Genomic DNA, 12578 nt, shown 5'->3' with positions numbered 1-12578 from the left:
AACTGATTCAAATGAATTCTTTTTAATGGCTGAGTATTATTCCATGCTGTATATGTACCACAGTTTTCTTATCCATTCGTCTGCTGATGTGCATCTAGGTTGTTTCCATGTCCTGGCTATTATAAACAGTGCTGTGATGAACATTGGGGTGCACGTGTCTCTTTCAGATCTGGTTTCCTCAGTGTGTATGCCCAGAAGTGGGATTGCTGGGTCATATGGCAGTTCTATTTCCAGTTTTTTAAGAAATCTCCACACTGTTCTCCATAGTGGCTGTACTTGTTTGCATTCCCACCAACAGTGTAAGAAGGTTCCCTTTTCTCCACACCCTCTCCAGCATTTATTGCTTGTAGACTTTTGGATAGCAGCCATCCTGACTGGCGTGGAATGGTACCTCATTGTGGTTTTGATTTGCATTTTTCTGATAATGAGTGATGTTGAGCATCTTTTCATGTGTTTGTTAGCCATCTGTATGTCTTCTTTAGGGAAATGTCTGTTTAGTTCTTTGGCCCATTTTTAGATTGGGTCATTTATTTTTCTGGAATTGAGCTGCAGGAGTTGCTTGTATATTTTTGAGATTAATCCTTTGTCTGTTGCTTCATTTGCTATTATTTTCTCCCAATCTGAGGGCTGTCTTTTCAACTTGCTTATAGTTTCCTTTGTTGTGCAAAAGCTTTTAAGTTTCATTAGGTCCCATTTGCTTATTTTTGCTTTTGTTTCCAATATTCTGGGAGGTGGGTCATAGAGGATCCTGCTGTGATTTATGTCAGAGAGTGTGTTGCCTATGTTCTCCTCTAGGAGTTTTATAGTTTCTGGTCTTACATTTAGATCTTTAATCCATTTTGAGTTTATTTTTGTGTATGGTGTTAGAAACTGTTCTAGTTTCATTCTTTTACAAGTGGTTGACCAGTTTTCCCAGCACCACTTGTTAAAGAGGTTGTCTTTTTTCCATTGTATATCCTTGCCTCCTTTGTCGAAGATAAGGTGTCCATAGGTTCGTGGATTTATCTCTGGGCTTTCTATTCTGTTCCTTTCATCTATATTTCTGTCTTTGTGCCAGTACCATACTGTCTTGATGACTGTGGCTTTGTAGTAGAGTCTGAAGTCAGGCAGGTTGATTCCTCCAGTTCCATTCTTCTTTCTCAAGATTACTTTGGCTATTTGAGGTTTTTTGTATTTCCATACAAATTGTGAAATTCTTTGTTCTAGTTCTGTGAAAAATACCGTTGGTAGCTTGATAGGGATTGCATTGAATCTATAGATTGCTTTGGGTAGTATAGCCATTTTGACAATATTGATTCTTCCAATCCATGAACACGGTATAGTTCTCCATCTGTTTGTGTCCTCTTTGATTTCTTTCATCAGTGTTTTATAGTTTTCTATGTATAGGTCTTTAGTTTCTTTAGGTAGATATACTCCTAAGTATTTTATTCTTTTTGTTGCAATGGTAAATGGTATTGTTTCCTTAATTTCTCTTTCTGTTTTCTCATTATTAGTGTATAGGAATGCAAGGATTTCTGTGTGTTAATATAAAAAGCAAATAAAAGGTGGAATTTTTTAATCGGTGAAGAACAATCTACCCCCCAACCAAAATCGGGGGGGGGGGGGGTCATGGCTCACAGCTTGTAGGATCTTTGTTTGCTTACCAGGGATCAAACCCATGTCCCTTGCATTGGAAGTGTGGAGTATTAACCACTGAACAACCTGGGAAGTTCCCCAAAACAATTTTTTTAATTAAAAAATATATCAAACATACCAAGACAACTGATCAATCATAACTCTCCTACTATATTAATTTTTTTTGCTTTTTATAAAAAATAAAATAACTTCAAGCTTGTAAGGAATATAATTTCTGATATCAAGATGGAAGAAATTTAAACATAGAAGAAAGCACAGAAAATTCAAGGTAAATATCAATAGGTTTAGCAATGTAAACATGAAATGCCAAAAATACTATAAAAGACAAAGGAAACACCAGAAAAATGATTTAAGATATATCATATATTCATAGTCACTTATTTTTAATATACAGAGGTTTTTTACAAACAAAATATAAAGGATGAATTCCCAAATAGAAATATGGACACAAATGTAAAATACAATTTACCAAACAGATAAGTGAATACACATGTAAAGTGCTTAACTTCTCTATAATCAAATGAATGAAAATTAAACCAGTGAGAGAACTTTTTTCTCTAGAAAAATTGGCTGTAATAAGGAAAAAACTGGGATCTTAGTTCGCCAACCAGGAATTCAACCTGGGCCCTTGTCAGTGAAAGTGACGAGTCGTAACAACTGGACTGCCAGGAAATTCCCAGGGAATACCTAATACTAGTAGTGATGCAGGAAAATGAACATTAATAAATTATAATTTTGCAAAATTATATTCCTTGGAGGGATAGTTGAGATTATGCATAAAAAGTGTATATGCTTTAATAGACTTGGACCCAGTAATATCAAATCTAGGAATTTACCATAAGGAAATAATTATATATATAAATATATATATATATATATATACACACACATAAACACACAAACACGCACCAAAATGTATATTACAAGGCTCTTTACGATATTAATTAAAATAGTTAATTTTTGAAAAAACTTTCAAAGTCCAATGATAGGGTCCTAGTTAAACTGCAGTTTATCTATTCCTGCCTTGGAATAGCAGAAATCATGTTCTTAAAGAATATTTAAAGGAAAGTAGTTTATAAAATCATCTCTTTTGTTTTTAGAAAGTTATATCTGTCCATTTATCAATATAGAATAAAACAGATGAGCTGGATACACACAGGCACACATAAATGATAGTAGTAGTTTTATGCATTATATAGTTAAAACTGGTCTTAATTATTTTATTTTCTAAAATTTATACAAAATAACACTGCCTTAACTATAATAATAAAAATTATTTTGATATATCTGGAGAAAATGCTAATTCAAAAAGATACATGCAGCTAGTGTTCATAGGATCACTATTTACAATAGCCAAGACATGTCAAAGCTATGGTTTTTCCAGTAGTCATGTATGGATGTGAGTGTTGGACTATAAAGAAGGCTGAGCACTGAAGAATTGATGCTTTTGAACTGTGGTGTTGGAGAAGACTCTTGAGAGTCCCTTGGGCTGCAAGGAGATCCAACCAGTCCATCCTAAGGGAAATCAGTCCTGAATATTCATTGGAAGGACTGATGTTGAAGTTGAAACTCCAATACTTTGGCCACCTGATATGAAGAACTGACTCATTTGAAAAGACCCTGATGCTGGGAAAGAATGAGGGCAGGAGGAGAAGGGGACAACAGAGGATGAGATGGTTGTATGGCATCACCGACTCAATGGACATGAGTTTGAGTCAACTCCTGGAGTTGGCAATGGACAGGGAGGCCTGGTGTGCTGCAGTCCATAGGGGTGCAAAGAGTCAGACATGACTGAACAACTGAACTGAACTGAACTGAAGGCGTGTAAGCAATCTAGATGAATGGATAAAGAAGATGTGCTACATATATACAATGGAATATCACTCAGCCATAGAAAGAAATAATACCATTGGCAGCAACATGGATGGACCTGAGGTTATCATACTTATTGAAGTAAGTCAGAGAAAGACAAATATCATATGATATCACTTATATGTGGACTCCAAAAATGACCCAAATGATCCTATTTATAAAACAGAAATTGAGTCACAGATGTAGAAAACAAATTTATGGTTACCAAAGGGGAAAGGGGGAGATGAAATAAGAATTTGGGGTTAAAAGAAACACACTACTATATATAAAATAGATAAACAATTAGGTCCTACTGTATAGCACAAGCAACTATATTCAATATCCTGTAATAAACCATAATGGATAAGAATATAAAAATATATGTATAACTGAATCACTTTGCTACACACCACAAGCTAACAAAACATTGCAAATCAACTATATTTCAATGAAGCTTTTTAAATGATGTTGAACATAATTTTTCAATAACTGAAGAAATCAATTCAAGAAGCACTGTAATTGAAGGTGTTCTAAATAGGAGCATCTCTTGTTTTACCTTCTAAAATGTAAAAATCATTAATAAGAAACTTGTCCCTTTTCCACCACTGCCTTTTAAGCTCTAAAAACAATGCCTATGGGACATAGTAGGAGAACAGTAAGTATCTAAATAAATTAATAAGGGAATGAATAAAGGAAGAAAGAAGGAAGGGAAATAAGTACACTGTTTTATTTTCATTGATCAAAAGCAAGCATTTCTGTTCCTTGCTTTGTCTGGTAACATCTACTGGCCTACACCTCACCTTCTGTTCAATAATAAGAAAAATGTTAAGCATTCTTACCACAAACAAAACAAAAAAACCAAACAAACAAAGGAACATAGAAAAGTTTAGTTGTTGGATGTGTCTATTTGTTTGTGATGAGAGTATGAGTGTTTGCATATATCCAAACTCAAATTCTACACATTAAACATGTGCCATTCTTTGTACATAGATAATACCTCATTAAAACTGTTAATAAAAAAAAAGAAAGGAAAGAACAGAGCAAGGCTTTCAACTCAGAGATCCTTTTTTGTCATACTTTTACCTGTGAATAATGGGAACTCCAGTTCTTCTTGGTTTTTGTTTGTATCATTACATGGATTTCACCATGAGGTTTCTAACTCATATCAAAATAAAAAGTCAAAAATTATCAGATGTTATTCTTAAAAGAAAAAAAAAAGATGTTGCAGTACTGCTGAAGAATATGATTGCAGTTTTATTGAAAACCACTGACTATAATTGTGTATAAATATCTCATACATGTTTGTCAGTACTTAGGGACAAATTTGCCAGAATACACCAAAACATTAATAATGGCTGTCTCCGGGGAGAAAAGTTGGGGAGAACAATCAATTATGAAGTTCTCTTACTTTTATAATAAAAAGTATTTGATGTATGAATAATAGAGATGGTATATGTATTACATCTAAGACTTGAACATTTTACCTTCTTTTTCAAGAAACTGGAGAATATCACAGAAATCTGCACTTGTATAGAATTAAAATTTGTGAGTTCTTTTGTCTTACTTGCAAAATTCGGAATTGTCTTCTTTTTAGGAAAAGACAAATATCTACATGAAAATGTAAAAAGAGAAAGACAATTAGTTAAATATGATTAATTCTGCACATGGAAAAAATTTCTTTCTTGTGCCATTAGTAAATAAGCAGGAAGAGGAGGAAGAGGAAAGGGAAGAGGAGAAGGAGGTGATGATTTGTTGTTTGTGCCTGGCACCCACATGAACACCTATGAAAGAAAAAGAGTAGAAGATCAAGAGTAGTCAGAGAAATCCTTGACCACTGCTCACAGCTAATACATTTAAGAGAAAAAAGGAAAGAGGATTGGGTAGGGAGAACCAAAGATTACTCTTCATGTTTCATATGTGCTATGTCCAGAAAATAATGGACCCAACAAGAACATCCAGGAATCTCCTACCTCTGAACACTGCACAATATGAAATAAATATTTAAGTCATTATTTGCTGAGTATTATATTACCCAAAGCATCTTAACCGATAAATAGGAAAAATCGACTGACAGAACCTCCTATCAGGGCAGTGAATTTTCCATTATTAAGAAGAGTCTCCAATGAGATGTACTTTACTAGGATAAGAGCTGACTATAATAAGCAAATTAAACACTTCCTCTAGATGTTTATTTAATGGGGATGGTAAAAACATAGGATTCTACAGGGAATTGATGTAATTTTACTTTTTTAAAATGGGAAGCATATCAAACAAGGCCAGCTTTTGAACAGTCAGCAGCAACTAGATAAAGCAGGGAGAAATCAGCAAAGTAGCAAATTTGAGCAGCAGTCATAAAGAGACCCAATATCAAGGTCATTTGAACCAATAGCTTTAACAGCTTTCACACTCAGATGCACCTGGAGTACATCACTGGTGCTAACAGATTTCAAATATAGCCAACCAGATATCTACAATCAACAACCTTGAGGGGCTCAGAGTGAATAATTCTATCTTAAAGGAAATACATTGGAAACAATGGAAACAGTGACAGACTTTATTTTTGGGGGGCTCCAAAATCACTGCAGATGGTGACTGCAGCCATGAAATTAAGATGCTTGCTCCTTGGAAGAAAAGCTATGACCAATCTAGACAGCATGTTAAAAAGCAGAGACATTACTTTGCCAACAAAGTTCTGTCTAGTCAAATCTATGGTTTTTCCAGTAGTCATGTATGGATATGAGAGTTGAACTATAAAGAAAGCTGAGTGCCAAAGAATTGATGCTTTTGAACTGTGGTATTGGGGAAGACTCTTGAGAGGCCGTTGGGCTGCAAGGAGATCCAACCAGTCCATCCTAAAGGAAATCAGTCCTGAATATTCATTGGAAGGACTGATGCTGAAGCTGAAGTTCCAATAATTTGGCCACCTGATGCGAAGAACTGACTCACTGGAAAAGACCCTGATGCTGGGAAAGACTGAAGGCAGGAGGAGAAGGGGACAACAGAGGATGAGATGGTTGGATGGCATCACTGACTTGATGGACGTGAGTTTGAGTAAGCTTTGGGAGATGGTGATGGACAGGGAAGCCTGGCATGCTGCAGTCCATGGGGTCACAAAGAGTTGGACATGACTAAGTTACTGAACTGAACTGAATGGAAATACATAGCCAAAAGCAATGGGAATCTTCTCTTGAACACAAGGAATTTTTCAAAAGTCTTTTCACACAGAAGGGAATAAGGAGAGATGGACCATCTTGGCTTTTCCACCCGAGTTTGAAAATCTAATTTAAAAGAAAAAAAGCAAAGAGCAACTATTTTCTAAAGGATGAAGAAAGTCAGCAAAACATTTCTCTCCTCTCCCTCTCTTCCTGTAACCCAAGCACTTTGCCCTTAATTTAAAAAAAAAAATGATAATTCAGGATTTCTTGGCATACTGTATTGATTGGATAAAAATCTATAATTAAGTGGAGAGATGGAAGAACTGGTCCTCTCTTTTTATGCTGACAACTCCATTTCACTTCCCAGGTATCACTGAAGCGGGTCAGTGCCATTCAAGTTCATAAAACTAATCTTTGACATTTCCTGCTTACCCAGCACACAAACAATAGTGCAAGCCTGTTACTGCTGACCACTACCCATAAGTATTCCCTTTCAGCTCCTTTCTAGAGCAAACTTCTATTTCCTTTGAGCCCTCCCAAAAGGGTAAAATGTAAAATACCTGTAATGAGATTTCCCCAGGTTAAATAAAGTACATACAAACATCCAAAACTCGCAATTTGTGGTGAACTTTCAGCAGTAAGTTTACTGATATGTTTTGGGGCCCTGAATCAATTTTCAACTGGAACCCATTCCTCAGAGTCAGTAAAATCTCTATGAAGCCTGAACTAACTGCTTTTAGGCTTGTGTCCTCTGATAAACCATATGGTGTTTTACATAAATATTTTAACTTTGTCTGGAATCAATATATGTAGCCTTGTGGCATCTCTTCCTAGGCATTTATTTTTGCTATGTTTGTAGGCCTTTCCTATAACACAAACACTCTTTTACAATGCCTTCCTATGAAGCACTATATGACATACAATTTTAATGTTACTCTCTCATGGATAGGATGGAGTAATATGATGTTAACTACATCATGAGAAACACTGGACTGGAGGAAGCACAAGGTGGAATCAAGATTGCTGGGAGAGATATCAGTAACCTCAGATATGCAGATAACACCACTCTTATGGCAGAAAGTGAAGAAGAACTAAAGAACTTCTTGATGAAAGTGAAAGAGGAGAGTGAAAAAGTTGGCTTAAAGCTCAACATTCAGAAAACTATCATCATGGCATCCGGTCCCATCACTTCATGGCAAATAGGTGGGGAAACAGTGGTTGACTTTATTTTTCTGGGCTCCAAAATCACTGCAGATGGTGATTGCAGTCATGAAATTAAAAGACGCTTACCCCTTGGAAGGAAAGTTATGACCAACCTAGACAGCATGTTAAAAAGCAGAGACATTACTTTGCCAACAAAGGTCCATCTAGTCAAGGCTATGATTTTTCCAGTGGTCATACATGGATGTGAGAGCTGGACTGTGAAGAAAGCTGAGTGCCGAAAAATTGATGCTTTTGAACTGTGGTGTTGGAGAAGACTCTTGAGAGTCCCTTGGACTGCAAGGAGATTCAACCAGTCCATCCTAAAGGAGATCAGTCCTGGGTGTTCATTGGAAGGACTGATGTTGAAGCTGAAACTCCAATACTTTGGCCACCTGATGCGAAGAGCTGACTCATTGGAAAAGACCCTGATGCTGGGAAAGATTGAGGGCAGGAGGAGAAGGGGAAAACAGAGGATGAGATGGTTGGATGGCATCACCAACACAATGGACATGGGTTTGGGTGGACCCCGGGAGTCAGTGATGGACAGGGAGGCCTGGTGTGCTGCGGTTCATGGGGTCACAAAGAGTCGGACACAACTGAGCGACTAAACTGAACTGAAAGGGAATAAGCATTTTCTGCTTCTGCTAAACAGTCCTTCTTACACCCTCTTCTATAGTATACACACACGTGTGTGTCTCTGTGTGTGTTTGTGTCCAGTTTTGCTGAGAATACACAGCCTGCCTGGTCACTACCTACTACAGACCTCACGCTGTAAATCAGAGCTCAGAACACCAAGCATAATATGCAGAGTAAGCTGAACTTACTGTTACTATAGATGAGGGACAAACATCTTTCCCCCTTTATGGAAGATACTGGTTGCTACCCCAGATTCAAACATAACATAATGATTAAGGGTGAAGTCTTAGGAATCTGAAGGAGCCTCAGTTTGACCACTCACAGTCAGTTCCATGAATTTGGGAGAGTCCTATACAGGCCCTAAATCTTTGTTTCATCAGCTGTAAAAGATGAATGGTGATTTTAATTTCTACTTCAGGAAGATTAGATGATGTGCACATAGAGCACTAAGGATAAAAAGAATATTAAGATTACACTCAACGGTTGCTTAAAATAAGAGAAGATGGTATGGGGAAATGATAGTCACACTCAGGCCGATTCAACCTGTCAGTCTTACAAATCGATGTTAATGTATTACAAACAAATTTCAAATATGTGGTAAATGAATTTCAAAATGTTTGAGGAAGTGCTTCCATGAAGAGGATACTTGCTGGGTCTACCTGGGGAACATGTATATTCTTGATCATTGTCTCCCACTGCATGTCTGTTCCACTCTTCTCCCTCCATAGGCTGCCTTTTACTGTTTTTCCATGCACATGCTGAAAGGTGGCTGATTTCATAACTCTCTGGTTTAAATTACATTTGTTCATGATATCAGTCTAGATTGAGCTATGCTGTCTTAGCTCCCAGTTAACATTTCTGTAAGACAGGGTCTGATAAATCCAATCTGGATCAGGCATCCCCTATGATCCAAATAAATGTTGCAGGTAGGAGGGCAGCGATAACAGGACTCAATCAAAAACAGAGCTGCTAGGACCCCATCCTTGTATCTGAGGGAAGGTAAACTTCAGAGAAAAGGGACCTTTAAGACTATAGTATTAAGGTGTTTTCCTCATAAAGAAAGCTCATGTATTTATCATGTTACAGATACAGTTAGCAGTTCTAATTGTCATGCAGAGACTATCAAAGTTATTTTTAGACATTTCTTTGAAATATGAACATTTTCCTACTATTTAAGGAATCAACTCATTGATATATTCATTATTATTTACTTTATCACATATTTTATTTATCCCATTTCTGGACACTTTAAGTTAATCTGATGAGCAATATCTACTTCTAATGAATTTTAGTAACTGTTTTCAAGGAGAGTACTCACAGTTAACTTTTACATCGTCACTTCCTAAGCCTGTTCTCTGTAAAATCTTTAAAGTGTTCAATTAATAAATTTTCATGTCTAAAATAAGACAACTCATATCACTTAAATTTATCTGGCCTCAAAACATTTACATGAAACTAAGCTTCATTATCTTAGCTTCACACTTAGATATTTATATATTGGCACTAAAAATATATGTTGAGCTTTACACTGGTGATTTAGGCAAGATAAAGATATTTCTTGGCACTATCTACTTTTTATATCATTCTCAACCACAAAGAAATTGATTTAGGGTAACTCTCTCAAAACAACATAGATTTTTTCTTATTTACTACAGATCTAATTCATTATCATATCTCATTCATTTATTATTGATGTGTTAGCTCAACACATCAGTTAGCTATGCTGAGATTTTAGTAGTCTATGTAGAAAACTAAATAAATATTAATCACACTGACTGCTTCAGAAAATATCTTAAGGCATAACATTGGATGTGCCAGAAAATATAAATCTTAATATCATAAAAGGTATTACTTGAGGTCAAAAAAGCCCTGAAAAGAAGGAAAATAAACTATGTGGTTAAATGTGGATTAAACCATTGAAGGAATGGTGTTTCAAAGCAAAACTTGTTGGATCAGAACAGAAGTTTCATGGAATTTTTCTTGCCAGTTATTTTCTTTGCTAGCTTATATATTTTTTGAGATATTCAACCACACAAAATATTACGGTAGGGCTAGGAGTTGAAGAGCTTTTTTTCCTAGCTTTATTGAGATGTAACTGGCATACAGCACCATGTAAGTTTAACGTGTACAACGTGTTGACTTGATAAACTTTAATACACTGCAAAATGATTACCACCATAGCAACAGCTAACATTCTATCACATCACATAATCACCACTTCTTTTCTATGGTGAGAACGTTTAATATCCACTCTCTTAGCAACTTTCAAGTATATTATACATTATTTTTAACTACAATCACCATGTTCTACATTAGCTGCTCAGAACTTCATCTTATAACTACACGTTTATAACCAACATTGCTCCATTTCTCTGACCCTAGAGACTTGATATACATCCTGTCCATCCCAACTCTGAACAGCGACTCCTAACTCAACCAAAATTGTGTTTAAAGAAGAAATGTGTTTGTTAGCCGTCTGTATGTCTTCTTTGGAGAAATGTCTGTTTAGTTCTTTGGCCCATTTTTTGATTGGGTCATTTATTTTTCTGGAATTGAGCTTCAGGAGTTGCTTGTATATTTTTGAGATTAATCCTTTGTCTGTTTCTTCATTTGCTATTATTTTCTCCCAATCTGAGGGCTGTCTTTTCACCTTACTTATAGTTTCCTTTGTAGTGCAAAAGCTTTTAAGTTTCATTAGGTCCCATTTGTTTAGTTTTGCTTTTATTTCCAATATTCTGGGAGGTGGGTCATAGAGGATCTTGCTTTGATTTATGTCGGAGAGTGTTTTGCCTATGTTCTCCTCTAGGAGTTTTATAGTTTCTGGTCTTACATTTAGATCTTTAATCCATTTTGAGTTTATTTTTGTGTATGGTGTTAGAAAGTGTTCTAGTTTCATTCTTTTACAAGTGGTTGACCAGTTTTCCCAGCACCACTTGTTAAAGAGGTTGTCTTTTTTCCATTGTATATCCTTGCCTCCTTTGTCAAAGATAAGGTGTCCATAGGTTCGTGGATTTATCTCTGGGCTTTCTATTCTGTTCCATTGATCTATATTTCTGTCTTTGTGCCAGTACCATACTGTCTTGATGACTGTGGCTTTGTAGTAGAGGACATACAGATGGCTAACAAACACATGAAAAGATGCTCAACATCACTCATTATTAGAGAAATGCAAATCAAAACCACAATGAGGTACCATTACACGCCAGTCAGGATGGCTGCTATCCAAAAGTCTACAAGCAATAAATGCTGGAGAGGGTGTGGAGAAAAGGGAACCCTCTTACACTGTTGGTGGGAATGCAAACTAGTACAGCCGCTATGGAGAACAGTGTGGAGATTTCTTAAAAAACTGGACATAGAACTGCCATATGACCCAGCAATCCCACTTCTGGGCATACACACTGAGGAAACCAGATCTGAAAGAGACACGTGCACCCCAATGTTCATCGCAGCACTGTTTATAATAGCCAGGACATGGAAGCAACCTAGATGCCCATCAGCAGATGAATGGATAAGGAAGCTGTGGTACATATACACCATGGAATATTACTCAGCCATTAAAAAGAATTCATTTGAACCAGTCCTAATGAGATGGATGAAGCTGGAGCCCCTTATACAGAGTGAAGTAAGCCAGAAAGATAAAGAACATTACAGCATACTGACACATGTATATGGAATTTAGAAAGGTGATAACGATAACCCTATATGCAGAACAGAAAAAGAGACACAGAAATACAGAACAGACTTTTGAACTTTGTGGGAGAATGTGAGGGTGGGATATTTCAAAAGAACAGCATGTATACTATCTATGGTGAAACAGATCACCAGCCCAGGTGGGATGCACGAGACAAGTGCTCCGGCCTGGTGCACTGGGAAGACCCAGAGGAATCGGGTGGAGAGGGAGGTGGGAGGGGGGATCGGGATTGGGAATACATGTAAATCCATGGCTGATACATATCAATGTATGACAAAACCCACTGGAAAAAAAAATAATAATAATAAAAAAAAAATAAAAAAAAAAAAAAAAGAAGAAGAAGAAATGACCTAGATCACTCGGTTGACATGCTTAGATTGCCAAGGCAAACGATCTCCATCACTGGG

This window comes from Dama dama, chromosome X (genome assembly GCF_033118175.1).
Source record: "Dama dama isolate Ldn47 chromosome X, ASM3311817v1, whole genome shotgun sequence".
In the NCBI taxonomy this organism is placed as follows: Eukaryota; Metazoa; Chordata; class Mammalia; order Artiodactyla; family Cervidae; genus Dama; species Dama dama.
The sequence above is the reverse complement of the archived record's forward strand: the minus strand, read 5'-3'. Positions refer to the sequence as shown.